At 43.1% G+C, this 21,731-nt stretch overlaps 1 long non-coding RNA gene across 1 annotated transcript; it reads right to left on the bottom strand.

The window, feature by feature from the left end:
* Positions 1-893: 893 nt before the first annotated feature.
* LOC138784749 (uncharacterized) lies at positions 894-18,965 on the bottom strand. Its single transcript, XR_011361930.1, has 3 exons — positions 18,895-18,965; positions 2,668-2,761; positions 894-1,189 (listed from the first exon to the last, which is right to left on the bottom strand). It is a non-coding gene; the product is annotated as an uncharacterized lncRNA (long non-coding RNA).
* Positions 18,966-21,731: the final 2,766 nt, after the last annotated feature.

A 21,731-nucleotide genomic window follows, 5' to 3' on the forward strand; every position in this document is an offset into this window, starting at 1 on the left:
CACACTTAGTAAGACAGTGTCAGTGACAGTGTCAGTGAAGTTTATGCTGTAGCGGCCGGATGAACTTCACTTCTTTTGTTTTGGAATGCGGACAAATTTGGGTGTGTCCACATTCCAAATCACCATAGCAGACAATGTTAAGTGCGGCCGGAGCCGTTGTGTGAACTTAGCCTTAGATGGATCCTGTATGAAACTTATCAAGAAGAAAATTCCAGTTGCTTAGTGATCTCAGCATGTTCCTGACAAGGTGTCTGCTATTTCTAGCATCCATTCTGAATCAAATCCTGCTCCAGGCAGACACAGTCGAGTAGTGTTGGAGCATCAGTAGACCCACTATTGACGGGAAGAAGCAGCTGGGAATAAAACGCCTGTCTCCCACCAATTGCCCATTGAGAGGATAAGTAATAACAGCTAAGTACACGAGAGACAATTTTCATTTCTGGGAGCATATGGCTAATGCTTTTGCTAAGCCCATTAAAATTGGCTCCAAATATCTACTGGGAGATAGGAAAGGAAAAGCTCCTCTTTGGTGTATATGTACTGGACTGGGCATTCCTTCGATGGTTGTATACATAATGACTTGAATAATACTCCAAGTCACTGGAAGTTCACTACTTACGACCATTGGTATAAAAAAAATATATATATATTTTCCTAATATATCAAGTCAGCCTACTCCAGAAGGAGGCTTTTCAGCACCATGGCCTACCAGGTTATCAGAGTAATACTGTAACTCTAAATTCTGAAATAATTTAATTAAACTACATGCTTTAATTAATTAAAAGTACAGAAGAATTCCTGGGCATGAACACAACCCATTAAATATCATTTACTAGTAATGCTTACCATTACTTGAAGAAAAGTTCCATCATTTTATGATTAGAGCGGCTGACATATTATCTAAATCATAACAAATATCTGCATAAATGACTTACTAATTTGGCCAAGAGCATATTCATACAGGCTCGTTTTTACAAAATCACAAATAGGAAGAATATTGCATTTGGTTTGATGAAATAGCCCATCTGCAACTTTTTCCATGATATACTATACTCGAATACAACTCCAAATACACCAATATGATTCCTGTAGGATTCTGCCAAGAGGCCAGATGCTAGTGTCAGAAGAATATATTCCACAGTTTGGCATTTGAGCTTTAATACTGCCCTCAGCAAAGAGATGAGATGAGCTGAAACCAAATATCAAAGGCATAAAAAATTAAACCGATATTTTGTATATACCTCAGTCTAAGAATATGACGGTAAACAAGAAAGAGACAGTTTATTAAACTAATTGTGCTCCCTGATCATAATTACAAGAGCAATAATTAATACTGTCAATATGAACAACATGCTCATCACTATTTCGGCTCTGCATTTTGGCACCGCTGATTTGCGGATATAATTCTAATCTGCTTCAGCAATATTTTATTTATATTAAGGGCAAGGGAGGGGAATAATTGGCAAATAGACAGGAACTGAATAAAATACGAGAGCTCATGGATAGTCGGTGAAGACATAGAGGACCTGATTGGAGGGCAGTATGAGCTATTCTTTTTAGGAGGGTGGAAATGGGGAAGGCACATGTGTAGTTCCTAATGCACAATGGAAGGAATTTATCAGAATACATAGGAGAGGAATAGAGTGCTTGTAAAAAGCACCGGTAGACTGCACAAAGACATAACTAATAGGGGTATATTTACTACTACAAGTACACAATATAACCTGGTGACCCTATGAACAGTACTTCAGAAAACCATGCTTGTCTTCTGATTTACTCAAAAAAATTCTGAACTTTCTTTAGTGTTTAGTATTTTGTTAGAATATGTTCCACCAATAGAGAGCTTTAAAAAGTTCAAGATTTTATTGTGCAAAACTTGCTTTGTGTTTCAGAGGCAGACTACCACCTTATACCTATATGTTTGTCATGAATGTGCCTGGGATGAACTCTGTGCGCCCCTCAGCTTGTTGGGGCTGATATTCAGTGTTTTTGTATGTTTGTGCAGTAACCTGAACCCTGTCTGAACACTGGCCTTTTTCTATCATGATGTTCAGCCCCACCCATCTGCTGTGTGCTCTGGCTATTAAGGAGTTACACTGCTGCCAGTTCTGATCCACAGGTGATTTTGTTTGGAACCAGGAGCCTTGTCCAATAGGGGGCTGGAACTGTCTCTTGGTTCCCTATAAGTGTTTTGCTAAGGCTTATTCTAGTGCCGGATATTGATCTTGTCTCTGCCTGCATGTGGTTCTGCTATTATCTGTATTTCTCCTTTGCCTTGCTTTCTGACCATCCTTGCTAGCTGCCTGCCCCTGATCATATTGCCTGGACTTTGACTACGACTATTGTATTGTGATTTTGTACCTTTGCTGCCCGATTGTTGTGACCCGGACTGTGGACTATTCTTTATTGTGTTTTGTCTGTCTGTCTTGTTTTTGTGTCCCACCTAGCCAGTGCAGGGACCACCACCCAGTTGCTCGCCGCCATCTTACGGCGGATTGTGGCAAGTAGGCAGCGACCAGTCCTAACATATGTAGCCAGTTTTGCACAACATTGAAACCTTAAACTATTTAAATGGCAGCTGTCATTTAAAAAAAAAATCCCTCTATCGGATCAATATGATTCCCAACATATTTGTAAACAATTCATGAACTAAGAATTACTCCTTACCCCTGAGAAATAGCTGTAAAGTCTTGGCCAGCAGGTGCAGTCTTCTGTCCACATTCTGTTGTTAGGGAAAATCTGTCTCTGGTAATAGCTAGATCTGGAAAAATTACAGGAAGTGGAGATGAGGTGTAGCTTGTGCTATACGTAGGAGAGAGGGAAAGAGCCTAGGCTGTGTGCCTGAAGTCAATATGCTTCTAAAGATGATCCACACTGTTCCTCAAAGATAAATGGTAGATTTACCCTCATTTCTAACTGCCCATTAATCTCAGGGCAGATGTCCCTTCTCTAAATATCAGTGTTTCTACTGCTATATGTCCACAGAACAACAGTTTAATTTCAGGGCTTAGTGTACTGGTGCACTCCCTGGTTACCAAACTTTATCTAAGAAAAGATGATTGATTTGGTAAAGACTTTGTATATAATTTCTACATGACATTTAAGTCAACTGATATATTGCATTCTAATTTAGTTTTCTAAAGTTGCACATTTTACACTTAAATACTGCAATTGCTAGTTGAAAGCTATTTTCTATTTTGTTAATTGGTACGTGGTTTCCATTTTCCATGAAGAGTGTAATAGATAGAGTGAAGCCCTGTCCATATGCCTAATTAGGAATTGGGGGGTCTCCTTACAGGCACCACTCCTTGGCTATGTCCTTCCTGGAGGGATTTCTGGCTAATCCTGTGTGACTCTTAACCCCTAATGATCAAGCAAATTTTAGTTTTTTGCCTTTCGTAGCAATTGTATTTCTTCCCCTACAGCCCTTATTGTTTGTGCCACTAATTTAGCTTTGCAATGGCAGACTTACTTTTTGCATAAAATATGCTGCAAAACCAGAAAAAAATTATATGCGCAGTGAAATTGAAAAAAAAAATCTTTTTATTTGGGGGGGGGGGCACTTCGTTTTTACGCCGTTTGTCCTATGGTAAAACTGTCACATATGTTCCTCAAGTCGGTATGATTAGAACAATATGCAACTTGCATAACTTATATATTATTTGATGCCTTTAAAAAAAATAAAACCTTTTAAAGAAAATAAACGTTCCCTAAAATTGCTCTATGACCATGCTTATAACTCTTTTATCCTTTAGTCTATGGGGCTGTGTAAGGTCTCATTTTTTGCGCCATGATCTGTACTTTCTATCGGTACCTTGATTGCGTATATGTGTCTTTTTGATCGCTTTTATTACAATTGTTCTGCATTTGAGGCTACAAAAAATGCACAATTTTTGCACTTTTGCGCTTACACCGTTTTTTTGTGGGAAAAGGGGGGTGATTCAGACTTTTATTAGGGGAGGGGATTTTTTATTAATAAAAACACTTTTTTTAAAACTTATACAGTAATTAGACGTTCCCCTGGGGGACTTCTAGTATTACTACACTGATCAAAAGAATACTGAGCCGGGATCAGCGTCATTCCGACGCTGAGGTCTGGACCGGTAAGATGAAAAGATCCACAATCCTAGACAACAAAGAAAGGCACACAGAAGTCTTTTAAATGCAGCTGTCATGTTTGTCAGCTGCATTTAATGATATTAATTAGTGGGAGCGCTGATCGGCCGTGGCCGCTAAAAGCCGCGGTCCTGGGCTGCAGATAGCAGTCAGGATCGCGGTAGTTCAGAGCTGGGTCGCGGCGCAGCCCCGCTCTAAACTGCCCTAATGACGAGATGGTGTAAATGTACATCATCCATTGTTAAGGGGTTAAATGAGGTTCCACGGGCTCTTCTTGCATATTTGTTTTCAACAGGGGGCACTGCACCTAGGCTTTTACTGTGTTAAGCTCTTTTACTGGCAGTCTATAGTGTCTTCTTTACGTGGTCTTGCTGAGATCATTGATCGTTTTACCGTGGTGGTCTACTAGGCATTGCTTCCACCTATCCAAACTCCTACTCCACTCCTTACAGGAGCCACCCCTTGGCTAGGTCCTTCCCTGGAGGGATATCTGCCTAGTCCCATGTTTTGAGACTCTAAAGTAAGGCTCCACTGACTCTTTTTGTATATTTATTAGGAATAAGGACTTCATAGAGGAGGATTCTTCACCTATTTGCCAAAGAGCCCAATTATTAATGAAAGGAAGTTAAAGGTAAGTTGGGCAATAACTCTGCATGTCCATATCCATTTGCTAAACAGGCAAGATATGTCACTGGCTGCCTGCTGCAGGTTATACGTGTAGATCTCCATATGTTTACAGAGATCTGGATGTTTCACTTACATTTACTTTTTATTCTAGAGTAGCAGAGAAAGTAAGATTGCCAAAACTCCTTAAGGAGACTGTATCACCCAGATACTGAAACATTTTTTTTCTAATCTGTTTTTCATTTTCTTTTCTTTTTTTTTCTTCCCCCCCCCCCCCCCCCCCCCCCCTTAATTTCTTGCATATTGTTGTTGGGGCAGCCATTTTGTTTTAAACAGCATTTGGTGACATTTTATGGCAAGCTTCATGAACCTAGACAAAAATAGAAAGGACCTGTCCCCTTCAGATGAATGTGATATATTCCTGAGTGAACTCTGTGACCTTTAACCCCTTCACGCCAGCAATACGTAGATATACGTTCCCGCTGCACACACCCTGTGCAGTAGGAATGTACATATTCGTTCCTGACACTGAAGGGGTTTGTTGTGTATGGGACGTTGTGTGCAGTGAGAGCGGCCCCGCATACATCAGTGTCTGGGAAGCTTAGGGTAATGAGAGGTAGCTGCGATCCCGCAGCTGCGTCTCATTAATTCCTTAACCCTTAGGCGACCCTGGACGTACCCGTACGTCCAGTGCCACCTTCCCGCGTTCAGAGCGGGGCCGCGCGGCGGCCGCAGTCTGAACGGCCGCGGTCCTGGGTGCCGCTCGTAGCCCGGGACCGCGGGTATTAAAGGGCATGGTCCGATCGCCGTGCCCGCTAATACAGTAATCAGATGCAGCTGTCAAAGTTGACAGCTGCATCCGATTACCGAATGCAGCCTTCCCTGGTGTCTAGTGGGGAGGATCGCTCCTCCGGGACGTTGTCCCTGAGGAGCGATCCACACAACTTACCCCTTCCGGGGTCAGCGCCTTAATGGCGCTGATCCCGGCTCGGCACTCGATTGCTTCCGCCTGCAGCAGCCGGAAGCAATCGATGTGCCTATCTCATGGATCTGTGCTGCATATCTATGCAGCACAGATCTCAATAAGAGACCAGTGCACTTATACTAGAATTCCCCCCGGGGGGCTTCTAGTATAAGTGTAAAAGTTGAAAAAAAATTGTTATTATAAGTAAAAAGCCCCCTCCCCTAATAAAAGTCAGAATCACCCCCCTTTTCCCATGTTATAAATAAAAATAAACAAATAAATAAATAAAAAACATGTTTGGTATCGCCGTGTGCATAATCGCCCGAACTATTAATTAATAACATTCCTGATCTTGCACGGTAAATGGCGTAAGCGCAAAAAAATCCCAAAGTGCAAAATTGCACATTTTTGGTTGCATCAAATCCTGAAAAATTGTAATAAAAAGCGTATAAAAAGTCGCATATGCGCAATCAAGGTAGTGATAGAAAAAACACATCATGGCACAAAAATTGACACCTGACACAGCCCCATAGACCAAAGGATAAAAGCGCTATAAGCCTGGCAATGGAGCAATTTTAAGGAACATATTTATGTTAACAATGGTTTGAATTTTTTACCGGTCATCAGATACAATGAAAGTTATACATGTTACATATCGTCGTAATCGTAAAAACTTGAGGAACATGTATAATACGTCAGTTTTACCCCAGGGCGAACGGCATAAAAACGAAAAAAAAAACAAATAAAAGAAATGCGGTTTTTTTTTTTCAATTTCACCACACTTTTAATTTTTTTCTGGTTTCGCAGTGTACTTTATGAAAAAATTCAGTTAGTCATTGCAAAGTACAATTAGTGGCGCAAAAAATAAGGGCTCATGTGGGTCTCTAGGTGGAAAAATGCAAGTACTGTGGCCTTTTAAGCACAAGGAGGAAAAAACGAAAACGCAAAAATTTAAATTGGCCGCGTCCTCTAAGGGTTAAACGCTGCGATCTATAGTGATTGCGGTGTTTAAGGTACTCAGTGACTGAACAAGCATCTGTCACTAAGTGATCGGGACCCGATCGCAGGTACCGACAGGCGGGGGTATGCCTCTTACCTCCGTCCTGTCGATTTTGCGCTCTATGCATAGAATCTACTCTCAGGCAGGCTCTATGCATAGATCACCGATAACACTGATCTATGCTATGCTATGGCATAGCATAGATCAGTACATGCAATCTAATGGAGTAGTAAAAAAAAGTTTTTAAAAGTATAAAAAAAACTTATATCCCCCCAATAAAAGTTGCCCATTATAAAAAAAATATATTAAAAAAAAATAAACAATAAACATATTATATATCATAGCATGCGGAATTGTCCGATCTATTAGTATATTACATTATTGTTCCCGCACAGTGAACAGGTAGACAAAAAAAAAACATATCTGGATTTTTTAAATTATATATCAGAAAAAAAAAAATTCTGTTACAATTTCTGTTATGATATTAATAAAGACTAGAGATTGTGGCGCAAAAAATTACTTCTTAACCTGCCGTGTAGGTGGAAAAATAAAAGAGCTATGGCTCTTAAAAAGTGGGGAGGAACACTGCATTAATTTGACCCAGACTTTTGTGCATCAAAGGGCTCTGTCTTGAAGGGGTTGAAGAGTTCATTCCACAGGGAGCTGCTATTGTCTTATACTGCTGTGAACTATCTACTGTCACCAGTCGCTATAATTCTGTACAAATCACTTTACAGCAGGCTTCTCTTATCACCACAGGCAGAACAGGAAGTCCCTACTTAGTTTAATGTTGAGAATAAAAAAACACATTATTTAACCCCTTAAGGACAGAGCCTGAAATGGCCTTAATGACAGAGACAAATTTTATGAATATGACCAGTGTCACTTTAGTCATTAATAACTTCGGGATGCTTTTACCTATCCGGCTGATTCTGAGATTGTTTTCTCGTGACATATTGTACTTTACATTTCTGGTAAATTGGAGTCGATACTCATAACAAATCTTTATGAAAAAAACCCAAATAATGTGAAAAAATGTGAAAAAATTCATTTTTCCAACTTTGAAACTTCTTTGCGTATACAGAAAGTGGTTATACCACATAAATTATATATTAAATAGCATTAGCAACATGTCTACTTTATGTTGGCGGCATTTATTAAACTATCTTTCATTTTTTTTAGACGATAGGAAGCTTAAAACATTAGCAGCAAATTTCCAAATTTTCAGTAAAATTTCAAAATCAGATATTTTTAGGGACCTGTTCAGGTTTAAAGTGTATTTGAGGAGCCTGTATGTTAGAAAGCCCCACAAAGCACCCCATTTCAGAAACTGCACCCCCCAAACTCTGCAAAAGCATATCCAGAAAGTGTTTTAACCCTTTAGGGGAGTCACAGAAATAAAAGCTAAGTGTGTAAGGAATTTGAAAATTTTAATTTTCTGTGCAGAGATTTTATTGTAATCCAATATTTTTCATAATTATAAACCTATTACCAGAGAAATGCACCCCAATAATTATTGCCCCGTTTCTGCAGTTTATAGAAATACCCCATATGTGGCCGTATTGCGCTATTTGACGCAACCACAAGCCTCAGATATAAGGGAGCGCCTAGTGAATTTCAACGCCTCCGTTATATTTGGTCATTTTTGACTGTACCACTTCAGGTTGGCAGAGGCTCTGGGGTGCCAAAACCTAAAAAACACCCCTAAAGGGACACCATTTAGAAAACTACACCCCTCAAGGAATGTAACAAGGGGTGCGGTGAGCATCTGGACCCCACAGGTGCTTCACAGATTTTCTGAACAATATGGCGTGAAAAAAGAAAAATTTATTTTTTACACTAAAACGTTGTTCTAGCCTTCAATTTTTCATTTTCTTAAAGGGATAAGAGGCAAAAAAAGACAAAAAATGTGTAGCGCAGTTTCTCCCGAGTACAGAAATACCCCACATGTGGCGATAGAGTGCCAAGGGGGCGCAGGACGAGCCTCCAAAGGGAAGGAGCGCCAATTGGCTTTTGGAAGCCGAATTTTACTGAAAAGGATTTCAAGGGCCATGTCGCATTTACAGAGCTCTCGTGCTGCCAAGACACTGGAAACCCCCCACAAGTGATTCCATTCTGGAAACTACACCCCTCAAGGAATCTAACAAGGGGTGCAGTGAGCATATGGACCCCACTGGTGACGGGCACAAATGTGGAACAATGTGACGTGAAAGGGAAAATTTTCATTTTTTCACTTTCATGGCACAAATGTGCCCATCATCAAGGGGTCCATATCCTCACTGCACCCCTTGTTAGATTCCTTGAGGGGTGCAGTTTCCAGAATGGGGTCACTTGTGGGGGGTTTCCAGTGTTTTGGCAGCACGAGGGCTCTGTAAATGCGACATGGCGTTCATCATCCATTCTAGCCAAATCCAACCTCCAAAATCCAAATGGTGCTCCTTCCCTTCGAAGGCTTGCCCTGCGCCCACATGGCGCTTTATGTCCACATGTGGGGTATTTACGGACTCGGGGGAAATTGCTCTACACATATTGTGTGTTTTTTTCTCTTTTAACCCCTTGTGAAAATGATAAATTCAAGGCTAAACCAACATTATAGTGTAAAAAATGTAATATTTCATTTTCACGCCACATTGTTCCACATTTGTGCCCGTCACCAGTGGGGTCCATATGCTCACTACACCCCTTGTTACATTCCCTGAGGGGTGTAGTTTCCATAATGGGGTCACTTGTGGGGGGTTTCAACTGTCTTGGCAACACAGAGGCCTTTTGAATGCAACATGGCCCCTCAAAATCCATTCCATCCAAATCCAGCCTTCAAAAACGAAATGGTGCTCCTTCCCTTCGGAGGCTTGCCCTGCGCCCACATGGTGCTTTATGTCCACATGTGGGGTATTTACGGACTCGGGGGAAATTGCGCTACACATTTTGTTTTTTTTCTCCTCTTTTAACCCCTTGTGAAAATGATATATTCAAGGCTAAACCAACATTATAGTGTAAAAAATGTAATATTTCATTTTCACGCCACATTGTTCCACATTTGTGTCCGTCACCAGTGGGGTCCATATGCTCACTACACCCCTTGTTACATTCCTTGAGGGGTGCAGTTTCCATAATGGGGTCACTTGTGGGGGGTTTCAACTGTCTTGGCAACACAGGGGCCTTTTGAATGCAACATGGCCCCTCGAAATCCATTCCATCCAAATCCAGCCTTCAAAAACCAAATGGCGCTTCTTCCCTTCGGAGGCTTACCCTGCACCCGCATGGCGCTTTATGTCCACATGTGGGGTATTTCCGTACTCAGGGGAAATTGCTCTACACATTAAATGTTTTTTTTATCTTTTAACCCCTTGTGAAAATGAAAAAACATGACAAGATTAATGATTTAGAGTAAAAATTTTACAAAAATTACACTAAATGTTGGTCTAGCCTTGATTTTTTTCCATTTCCACAAGGGGTTAAAAAAGAAAATGAACACAAAACGTGTAGGGTAGTGTCCCCTGAGTACGAAAATACCCCACATGTGGGCATAATGTGCCATATGGGCACAGGGCAAGTCACCAAAGGGACAGAGCGCCATTTAGAGGCTGGAATGGAGGATGGAGGCCATGTCGCAATTACAAAGCTCCTGTGCTGCCAGGACAGTAGAAACCCCCGACAAGTGACCCCATTCTGGAAACTACACCCCATAAGGAATCTAACAAGGGGTGCAGTGAGCATATGGACCCCACTGGTGACGGGCACTTACGTAGAACATGTGCCGAGAAAATAAAAAATACAATTTTTTTCATTTTCACGTCCCAAATGTGGCCGTCACCAGGGGGCCATATCCCCGCTGCCCCCCTTCTTAGATTCCTTATGGGGTGTAGTTTCCAGAATGGGGTCACTTGTGGGGGGTTTCTACTGTCCTGGCCGCACAGAGGCTTTGTAATTGCATCATGGCATCCTCTAATAGGAATGGCGGCCATACCTATTTAGCTGGGGAAAAAGGACAATTCTAATTTATTTGGGGGGATTAGGCCAATTATTAGTTTATAAGGTTGGAAATGACAGGAGTCCATCAAATTCAACCTGTGTTGATCCAGAGGAAGGCAAAAAAAAACCCTCGTAAGGCAGACGACAGTAGCCTCATCACAGGGGAAAATTCCTTCCCGACTCCATATTGGCGATCAGAATAATCCCTGGATCAACGTGACCCCTGAAATAGGAATAAGGGACAGAATTTAGATAATGTAGAACCCCAGTGACGTGTGGTGCGCCTTGGAGCGATCCAGTATGCAGAGGCCGGGGTGATCAGGACGGGTGTCACACGGGAAAATGGTGTCCTTCCTGATCCCCCTGTTACGCCACACTCTGCACTTCTTCTGGGGTCTCCTGTTCTCCAGTGTGGGGGACGTCACCTGGAAAATGTTGTCCTGGTGCGATACGGGGTCCCTCACATCCAGAAGCGCTGGGTCCGCTCCATGGCTGCTAAATATTAGGGCCCTATTACTACTTCTGATATGTTCGGATCGTGCCGCAAGCTACAGTAGCTCAGGCAGCGAGGGACCGGAAGAGGGGGTGCTGGTATAAAAGTTATCCCCGTACAGGTGGTGGTGACCTTTATCCAGCAGTGGGAAGATCAGTTCCCGAACGATCTTCCCACTAACTCCGAGGATGGGGGGGGAGGGGGCATCTGGGGGCTGGATTCGGGTGTCCCTTCCTACATACACTCTAAGGGTACGTGCACACTGCGGAATCGCGACAGATAACCCTTTGTGCATTCCACAGCTGGCACCCACCGGCGGACTGATGCAGGCGCACGTCTCCGTCCGTGTCGTAGACTCCATTCTATGCACGGGCGGATTCCGCTCTCCGTCCAACGTATTCATTCTTTGGATGGACGATGGAATCCGCCCGTGCATAGAATGGAGTCTATGACACGGGTAGAGACATGCGCCCGCATCAGTCCGCCGGCGGGTGCCAGCTGCGGAATGCACAAAGGGTTATTCTTCTCCATTCCGCAGTGTGCACGTACCCTAAATCTGTAAGTGTACCCAGAGGTACGCTCACAGAGTTTGTAGAATTTCACTCCATACCGTCATCTCTTATTGGGACGGTACTGGCGGAAAAGACGTGTCTGGGGGGCAGCGTACGCTACGCTACCCCCCAGACATGTCATTGGAGGATGAGGATGAATGGAGGAAAGAACGATCCCCCCCATTCATCCTCACTGGCTGTTTCGGTGTCGGAGGTAATAATAACGTATCCCTCTGACGCCGAAAACACCCTGGGGGCCATCTTTATACGGGGATTGGTATATGGGGTATGTAGTGGTGTAGTGTCAAACTTTATTCAATGTAGTGTGGTGTAATGTAGTGTTTTTTACGTGTTTTTTTACAGTAAGTATAAAAAAAAAACCTACGCCAACAAAGGAGTTGGTGATATATTCTACTGCCACGGTCTGCACTTATAAGCAGACCGTGGCAGTAGAATATAGAAAAAAAACACCCTACGCCAAAAAGGAGGAGTTGCTGATTAGCAGCGCACTTTCGTGCGATGCTGATCAACACTCAGCGGCGATAGGGTGCGGAAAATAGGAAAAAAAAAATTTGAAAAAATAAAAAAATAAAAATTTCTACATTCTGAACATCCCTATAGTGGCTGATACGTGTATTACACATTATCAGCCGCTAGAGGGCAGCAGAGCGCAAAATACGGAAATAGCCGACGCTGGAGCCGAAAATAGCCGAGAGAAGCCGAACGTGACGTCACGGAAGAAGCCGAAGACCCGAACGAAGACGAGGATGCCGCGAACCCGGAAGACGCCGATCAGGAGCCCGGGACAGGTGAGTAATGTACAAATACCTGCTCTGGACCCCTCGGCTACCTAGCTGAGGGGTCCAGGGCAGGTATTTACTATTTTGTGGGACTCTGATCGCCGTGCCACCGGCCCGATCGCCGTGAACGGCCGGCCGGCCGTTCACGGCGATCGGGCCGGTGGCACGGCGATCAACATTACTTTTTACAGTAATGGCGGTCGGTGCCGTCCTCGGACAGCACCGACCGCCATTTTTTTCCGGGTCATCGGGTCACCGATGACCCGGAAAGGTTCCGATCGCCGCTATTGGCTGATCTGAATTGATCAGCCTATAGCAGCGATCGTAAGCACGGGGGGTGTTAACCACCCCCCGTGCCGAGAAGCTATGATGGCCTGCTATGATTTATAGCAGGCCATCTTCCCCGACCGCTGTGTGTGAACACGCAGCGATCGGGGAAACATCGGGCGTAAATTTACGCCCTGATGCGCCAAGTACCAGGGCGCGAGGGCGTAAGTTTACGCCCGATGTCGTTAAGGGGTTAAACAATAGGTCGTTTTCTGATGACAAATTACTAGTGTGCAGCGAGCATCAGTTATATCTCCAGCCTATCCCAGTTAAATATTTTATTTTTTATTTTATTTTTTTTGTATACTTTGTCCAATCAAGGAATAAAATACACAAGAAAAATGGAATGAAAAAATGAAATAGGTAACAATCCATCCTCCACTCTGTCGAGATGTCTCCTCTGATCTGCTTAGGGGACTCACTTATTGGAAAATTGCAGTCAAGGTTCTGTCACTAAGCCCATAAAAAAGAGACCCAAAGGAGACCCAATGTATTGTCTGTTGTCCCAGTGAAAATGAATGCTTTTTGGCCAGCAGCCGTGCATACATATTTTCCCTCATAGATCACTTGTTTACTTCAAAATTTTAGTGCTTCATTTTAAGTGACCTAATGCCCTTAGCATGAAGTTACCATCACTGTGCTTTACAACAGGGATGATGCATTCCAATAGGGATGATGCATTGTGTGCACTGTAAGAATTATTAGATAGATGGATGGATGGATAGATGGATAGATAGATAGATAGATAGATAGATAGATAGATATTGCAGTGTAATGGTAGAATCAGGGATTTGCTCCCCGTCGCTCATTTCCCCTACAACATAGAAGTTGCTTACTGTATTGCCTCCTGCTCCCCCAGCCTGTCCGCTCTGCTCCCCATCCGCCCCGGCCTCCATGCCTGCCAGGCGGTCCGGGAAGGAGGGAGCTCCTCCTCACTGTCTGCCCACTTGCTGCTGTGGACCCTCCTGGGAGGTGACAGGACGCCGGCGCGAACACAAAGTTTTAGCTTAGTTTTAGCCCCATTGACCCTCCTGCTCTTGCTCCTGCTGTGGTGCCTGCCGGAAGGTATGTCGCAAGGAGAAATGATAGAATTTACTCCATCATTTCCCTGGAAGGGGTCAGGGATTTGATCAAATCATTGACTTTCTTCAAGGAAATGATGGAAGGGCTTGGTCATTTCATCATTTCCCAGGATTTGATTTAATGCCTAGGGATTTGATCAAATCCCTGGTTTCTATCATTTCACTGCAAAGGAGGCAGAAAGAAATAGTAATTACATTAATACCATACCAATTAACAATTAATCAATGAACATTAGACATAACTAGCATATTACAACATTTCCAACAACATAAATTACAACCATAGTTACCACACTATCAGTTCTAATACACACAGGTCTCCATTTACATAAGCCATCCTCTTTCAGGTCTGGTCTCCCTTCTCCAGACTTCCCTTGACCTCCTTCCTTAGGGTCCTTTTCCACGGGCCGAGGAGGGCCCGATCAACAATGTAAACGAGCGGCAATCTGCTAGATCGCCGCTCGTTTACTGGGCCTATTCCACGGCCCGATGATCGTTGAGCGAGGGCTGCAGGGACATCGTTATCGACGGGACCCGGGGATGAAGACAGCGCGGAGAAAAAGCCTGGACAGGTAATGTATGATGCTGCTGCTCGTCAAATCATCGCTCACCCGCCGCGCACCGCTATTCAACTGTAGCGATGCGTGGTGGGGGAACGATGATTTTAGGTCTGGCCCTAAATGAACCATCAGCCGATGACACGATCATCAGCTGATCCTTCTCTCTATTTCACCAAACGATAATCGGCTGAATCGGGCCAAATGGGGCTGATCCGGCCGATTATCGTTACTGTGGAATAGGGCCCTTAGACCTCCTTTCCTCCTTTGACCTCCCCTTGACTTGCCTCCCCCCAATGAGTCATGTTTGGTCTCTTTTATACCCATTATGCCCTTTGTTTTCCCCCATTCTCACAGATGTCCCGCCTCTACTTTGTTACAAAGAACCTTTTGATCCATGCAGGGACAAATTGTCAGTTAGTATCATATTGTTATATTGCATATGCAAAACGTATGTTTTACACCCTTTGATATATTTCCCCCAATGTGTTTAGTTTTTTTCTCCCTAGCAGCACAAGACTGGTAAGTATAGCTTTTTTAAAAAAAAAGGAAACCTAAAAGCATAACTAAAAAAATAAAGAATGTAAATTGCAAACTTCCTTCATATTACATATACTGTAAATTTAGATTTTGAAAGTTATAATGACAATGACACTGTAAATAATGAATTAAAAGGCTGGAATAAATCGGGAGCAAGGGTACTAAAAAATGACATATTATAGACAAGTGCTGGATGAAGGTGGTGCTGTGGATATTGCCTATCTGGACTTCAGCAAAGCTTTTGTTACTATTCCCCATAAAAAGCTGATAGAGAAGTTGGAGAAGATTGGACTTAATCCCTGGATAGTTCAGTGGATTTGTGGTTGGCTGAAGGATAGATACCAGAGGGTTGTTGTTAATGGTGTATATTCTGAGCAGAGACTGGTTACAAAGGTTGTGCCGCAAGGGTCTGTTCTGGGTCCTATTCTTTTTAATATATTTGTAAGTGACATAGGAGAAGGTTTGGTAGGTAAAGTTTGTCTGTTTGCTGACGACACAAAAGTGTGCAATAGGGTTGATATTCCTGGAGGTGTCAGTAATATGGAAATTGATTTAGTTTTACAAGTTAAGAGGTCAAAACAATGGAAACTGCAGTTCATTGTTTGCAAATGTAAAATAATGCACTTAGGGAGAATCCTCTATCCCAGTATCATATCGGCAGTTCGGTGTAGGCAAAGAGTTCAGAAGAAGTCTTCTGGAATACTGTGTCCACTTCTGGAGACCTCACCTACACAAAAATATTGATAAAAAAGAACGGATCCAAATACAGGCTACAAAATGGTGGTGTGTGAGGAAATCTGAAGGATTTGAATGTGTATAGTCTGAAGAAAAGAAGGGAATATGATTGAAACCTTTAAGTATGTTAAAGGACTAAATAAGGTTCAAGAGGGAAGTGTTTAAAAAAAAATACTGAATTCAAGGGGACACAGTGAGAGGTTAGTTGGAAAGATCAGAAGCAACATGAGAAAATATTACTTGCTTAGAATAAATTTCCAGCAGAGGTGGTTGGTAAATCTACAATAACAGAATGTAAACCTGCCTGGGATATACATATATATGTCCTAATAGAATAAGGGAAATACTGAAAGGGCAGACTAGATGGGCCAAGTGGTCTTTTTCTGCTGACAATCTTCTATGTTTTTATGTTACAGCAGCCTCCTTCTAACACCACAGACAGAACATAAAGTTTTAGCTTAGTTTTAGCCCCAGTGGTGAGAATGAAAACTGCAAGGTTTCAGGATTATTTTATAATATAGACTAGAAAATGTACCCGACGCTGCCCGGGTATAAAGTGTCAGTGTGTTAATTAGATTTGTTCTAAGGTGCCCAGGAGGCCAAGCTAAAGGTATTGTTTCATCTGAGTTAATCAGTGGAATTAGTGTATACCTGTAGTGCATAGTTGGAGGGGTTCTGTATACCCACAATGTATAGTTTTTAGGGGTCTCGCATATCTGTAGTGCATAGTTGGGGGGGCTGTATACCTATAGTGTATAGTTGAGGGAGATCCTGTATACCTGCAGTGTACAGTTGGTGAAGGTCCTGTATACCTGTACTGTATAGTTCGGGGGTCCTGTATACCTGTAGTATATAGTTGGTGCTGTATACCTGTAATGTATAGTTGGTGGAGGTCTTGTATACCTGTAGTTTATAGTTTGAGGGTCCTGGATACCTGTAGTGTATAATTGGTGGAGGTCTTGTATACCTGTAGTATATAGTTCGGGGGTCCTGTATACCTGTAGTAAATAGTTTGAGGGTCCTGTATAACTATAGTACAGAGTTGGTGGAGGTCCTGTATACCTGTAGTGTATAGTTTGGGGTCCTATATACCTGTAGTATATAGCTGGTGGAGTTCCTGTATACCTGTAGTATATTTGGGGTCCTGTATACTTGTAGTATAGAGTTGGTGAAGGTGCTGTATACCTGTATTATAGAGTTGGTGTAGGTCCTGTATACCTGTAGTGTATGGTTTTGAGGTCCTGTATACCTGTAGTGTATAGTTTGGGGTCTTATAACAATGCATAGTTTTTAGGGGTCTCGCATATCTGTAGTGCATAGTTGGGGGGGCTGTATACCTATAGTGTATAGTTGAGGGAGGTCCTGTATACCTGCAGTGTACAGTTGGTGAAGGTCCTGTATACCTGTACTGTATAGTTCGGGGGTCCTGTATACCTGTAGTATATAGTTGGTGCTGTATACCTGTAATGTATAGTTGGTGGAGGTCTTGTATACCTGTAGTTTATAGTTTGAGGGTCCTGGATACCTGTAGTGTATAATTGGTGGAGGTCTTGTATACCTGTAGTATATAGTTCGGGGGTCCTGTATACCTGTAGTAAATAGTTTGAGGGTCCTGTATAACTATAGTATAGAGTTGGTGGAGGTCCTGTATACCTGTAGTGTATAGTTTGGGGTCCTATATACCTGTAGTATATAGCTGGTGGAGTTCCTGTATACCTGTAGTATATTTGGGGTCCTGTATACTTGTAGTATAGAGTTGGTGAAGGTGCTGTATACCTGTATTATAGAGTTGGTGTAGGTCCTGTATACCTGTAGTGTATGGTTTTGAGGTCCTGTATACCTGAAGGGTATAGTTTGGGGTCCTATATACCTGAAGTATATAGTTAGTGGAGTTCCTGTATACCTGTAGTGTATAGTTTGGGGGTCCTGTATACCTGTAGTGTATAGTTTGGGGTCCTGTATACCTGTAGTATATAGTTGGTGGAGGTCCTGTATACCTGAAGTATATAGTGGGTGGAGGTCCTGTATACCTGAAGTAAATAGTTTTGGGGTCCTGTATACCTGTAGTGTAAAGTTTGGGGTCCTGTATACCTGTAGTATATAGTTTTGTGAAGGTCCCGTGCACTTGTGTATAGTTTTGGGGTCCTGTATACCTGTAGTGTCCTGTATACCTGCAGGGTTGTATTTACCCGTATGGCAGTGTTATTCAGTCACAGTGTGTCGGTATTGGTCATGTCTGGTATGGGGGTATTATCCAGTCACAGTATGGCGGTATTGGTCAGATCTGGTGTGGCGGTGTTATCCAGTCACGGTATGGTGGTATTGGTCAGGTCTGGTATAGCGGTGTTATCCAGTCACAGTATGGCAGTATTGGTCAGGTCTGATATGATGGTGTTATTCAGTCACAGTATGGTGGTATTGGTCAGGACTGGTGTGGCGGTGTTACCCAGTCACAGTTTGCCTATATTGGTCAGGTCTGGTATGGCAGTGTTATCCAGTCACAGTATGGCGGTATTGGTCAGGTCTGGTGTGGCGGTGTTATCCATTCACAGTATGGCGGTATTGGTCAGGAATTATATGACATTTTTTTCCAGTCACAGTATGGCGGTATTGGTCAGGTCTGGTATGACAGTGTTATCCAGTCACAGTATGGCGGTATTGGTCAGGTCTGGTATGACAGTGTTATCCAGTCACAGTATGGCGGTATTGGTCAGGTCTGGTGTGGCAGTGTTATCCAGTCACAGTATGGCGGTATTGTTCAGGTCTGGTATGGCAGTGTTATCCAGTCACAGTATGTTGGTATCAGGTCTGGTATAGCAGTGTTATCCAGTCACAGTGTGGCGGTATTGGTCAGGTCTGGTGTGGCAGTGTTATCCAGTTACAGTATGGTGGTATTGGTCAGGTCTGGTGTGGCGGTGTTACCCAGTCACAGTATGGCGGCATTGGTCAGGTCTGGTATGGAGGTGTTGTCCAGTCACAGTATGGCGGTATTGGTCAGGTCTGGTATGGAGGTGTTATTCAGTCACAGTATGGTGGTATTGGTCAGGTCTGGTATGACAGTGTTATCCAGCACAGTATGGCGGTATTGGTCAGGTCTGGTGTAGCAGTGTTACCCAGTCACAGTTTGGTATACCTGTTTTTCCCTGTATACACATGTACTGTATGGATGGAGTAGGGGGTCCTGTATATACATGTACTGTATAGATGGAGTAGGGGGTCTACCAGTTATTACTGTGGATGTTGTGAGGCAGCTGCCCTAGCAACCATTGCTCCCTGTGAAAATGAAAGCAGTAATCCTATTGGTTGCTAAGGCTCCAACTGCCGTGTCTGCTGCAGCTAATTATATCACCTGTGTTTGCAGTGAGGAGATTTTCCCATTCATCTCTATGGGGCGCCTCTCTTTCCCCTCCCCCTCCCCTCCTGTACATCTGGCGGGGACGGGACCTTCGCAATAACCTTCCCGGGCACTCAATGTATCTGTGTGCCAAATTTGGGGTCAAACGGTTCAGGCGTTTGAAAGTCTATAGAGGACAGACAGACAGACAGACAGACAGAAGGACAGACAGACAGACTTTGATTTTTATGATATAGATAGAAACATGAAAATGAGAAAAAACTTTACTAATAATTCTTTAACCCTTTGAGGACCAAGCCCAAAATGACCCAGTGGACCATGCAAATTTTGATCTTAGTGTTTCCGTTTTTCCCTCCTCCCCTTCTATGAGCTCTAGCACTTTCAGTTTTTTATCTACAGGCCATGTAAGGGCTTATTTGTTACAGGAATAGTTGTACTTTGTAATGGCGTCATTCATTTTACCATAACATGTATGATGGAATCCCAAATATATTATTTATGAAGATATAAATAGGTGAAATCGCAAAAAAGAATGCAATATGGTAACGTTTGGGGGGTTCCTGTGTCTACGTAATGCACTATATGGTAAAAGCGACATGATACCATTACTCTATAGGTCAGTACGAACACAACCATATGCAGGTTACGCAGATTCTCTAATGTTATATATTTTTTTTAAATGAAATCCTTTTTTTTGGCAATTAATTATAAATAAAATGGGACTATTGTGACGCTTATAACGGTTTTATTTTTTCACCTACGGGGCTGTATGGGGTGTCATTTTTTCCGCCATGATCTCTAGTTTTTATTAATACCATATTTGTGAAGATCGGACGTTTTGATCACTTTTTATTAATTTTTTTATATATATAATGTAACATAAAATCGGTAATCCGCGCACTTTTTTCCCTCTTTTCGTGTACGCCGTTTACCGTTTGCAATGACGCTTGTTATATTTTAATAGATCGGACAATTACGCACGCTACGGTATATTATATGTTTATTTGTTTATTTATTTTTATATGTTTTATTTATATAATGGGAAAGGGGGGTGATTTAGACTTTTATTGGGGGAGGGGTTTTGGGGTAGTGTGTTAGTGTTTTTAACTTTTTTTTTTTTACACATTTGAAGTCCCTTTGGGGGACTTTTACACTTTTGGGGGATTTTTACACTGATGAATGCTATGCCATAGGCCTAGCATTGATCAGTGTTATCGGCGATCTGCTCATTGAGCCTGCCTGTGCAGGCTCAGTGACCAGAGCGCCGATCGGACCGCACGGAGGCAGGTGAGAGACCTCCAGCGGCCCGTTTTACCGATCGGGACCCCCGCAGTCACACTGCGGGGGCCCGATCGGTAGGTGACAGGGGACTCCCCCTGTCACTTACACTTAAACGCTGCGATCGCGGCGTTTAAGGAGTTAATGACACGCGGCAGCGCGATCGCTGCAGCGTGTCATTACCGGTGAGGTCCCGGCTGCTGATTGCAGCCGGCCCCCACCTGCTATGAAGCGCGCTCCGCTCCGGAGCACGCTTCATAGCGGGAGAAACACCCAGGGCGTACAGTTACGCCCTAGGTCGTCTGGGGACAGACTTCCATGGCGTAACTATACGCCCTGGGTCGTCTAAGGGTTAAAAATATATTTAACATAAAAGCATTATATATATAACTAAAAGATTTTCTAATGAGACATTCCCTTTAAAGGAGAAGTCCGACCCAAAGCTAAACTAAAATATGTTATTACAAAGTTATACAATTTTTCAATAAACACTTATTACGGAAAATGCACATAAAGTGTTTTTTTCCCTGCACTTACTACTGCATCAACTCTTCAGCGGCGGTGGCTGCTGTGGTGTGTGTGATCACAGTGCCCTGCCTAACATCCTGTTTTCTGGGGACCTGTCCCACCTGTACTGTGCTGTCAGCTGGATCCCCCTCCGTTGTTGGAGGTACAGTGTTGCAGTCTCTCTCCCGTGACAATGTAACTCCCGGAGGTGCAGGCTGTGTGGTGGCTTCTGTGTGGGTGCAAACAGGATGACAGCTCCGGTGTGAGGAGACGGAAGGAGACAGAGCCGTCTGGAGCAGCCCCCACACCACCAAGCAGCCTGATTACAGCAGTAGGAGGGCACAGTGGTAATTCCAGTCCTGGTGAGCAGGTGGGAGGAGTGGCAGAGCAGCACACACTCAGGGGACCGACTAACACCAGAGGGGGATCCAGCTGATGGCACGGTGCAGGTGGGACAGGTCCACAGAAAACAAGATGTTAGGCACGCTGCTGTGATCGCACACACCACAGCAGCTGCCTTCACCATGTTATCAAGGAATTAAAGACTTGATGCAGCAGTAAGTACAGGGAAAATACGCTGTACAGTATGCGCATTTCCTGTAATAAGTGTATATTCAGAATTTGTATAACTTTTATGTTGCAATAACATACTTAAATTTAGCTTCTCCTTTAAGAGTTAATCCTGATGAAAAATAAACTGTGTAAGAATGTTTTTAGTCATGATTCAAATAATTTAATTAAGATGCTTTACAAGTTACTAAACAAAATACTAAGCATTATTAGTTCCATAAAATCAGAATTATCATGTAAGTACATGTCTGTTTCATGTT

This window comes from Dendropsophus ebraccatus, chromosome 2 (genome assembly GCF_027789765.1).
Source record: "Dendropsophus ebraccatus isolate aDenEbr1 chromosome 2, aDenEbr1.pat, whole genome shotgun sequence".
In the NCBI taxonomy this organism is placed as follows: Eukaryota; Metazoa; Chordata; class Amphibia; order Anura; family Hylidae; genus Dendropsophus; species Dendropsophus ebraccatus.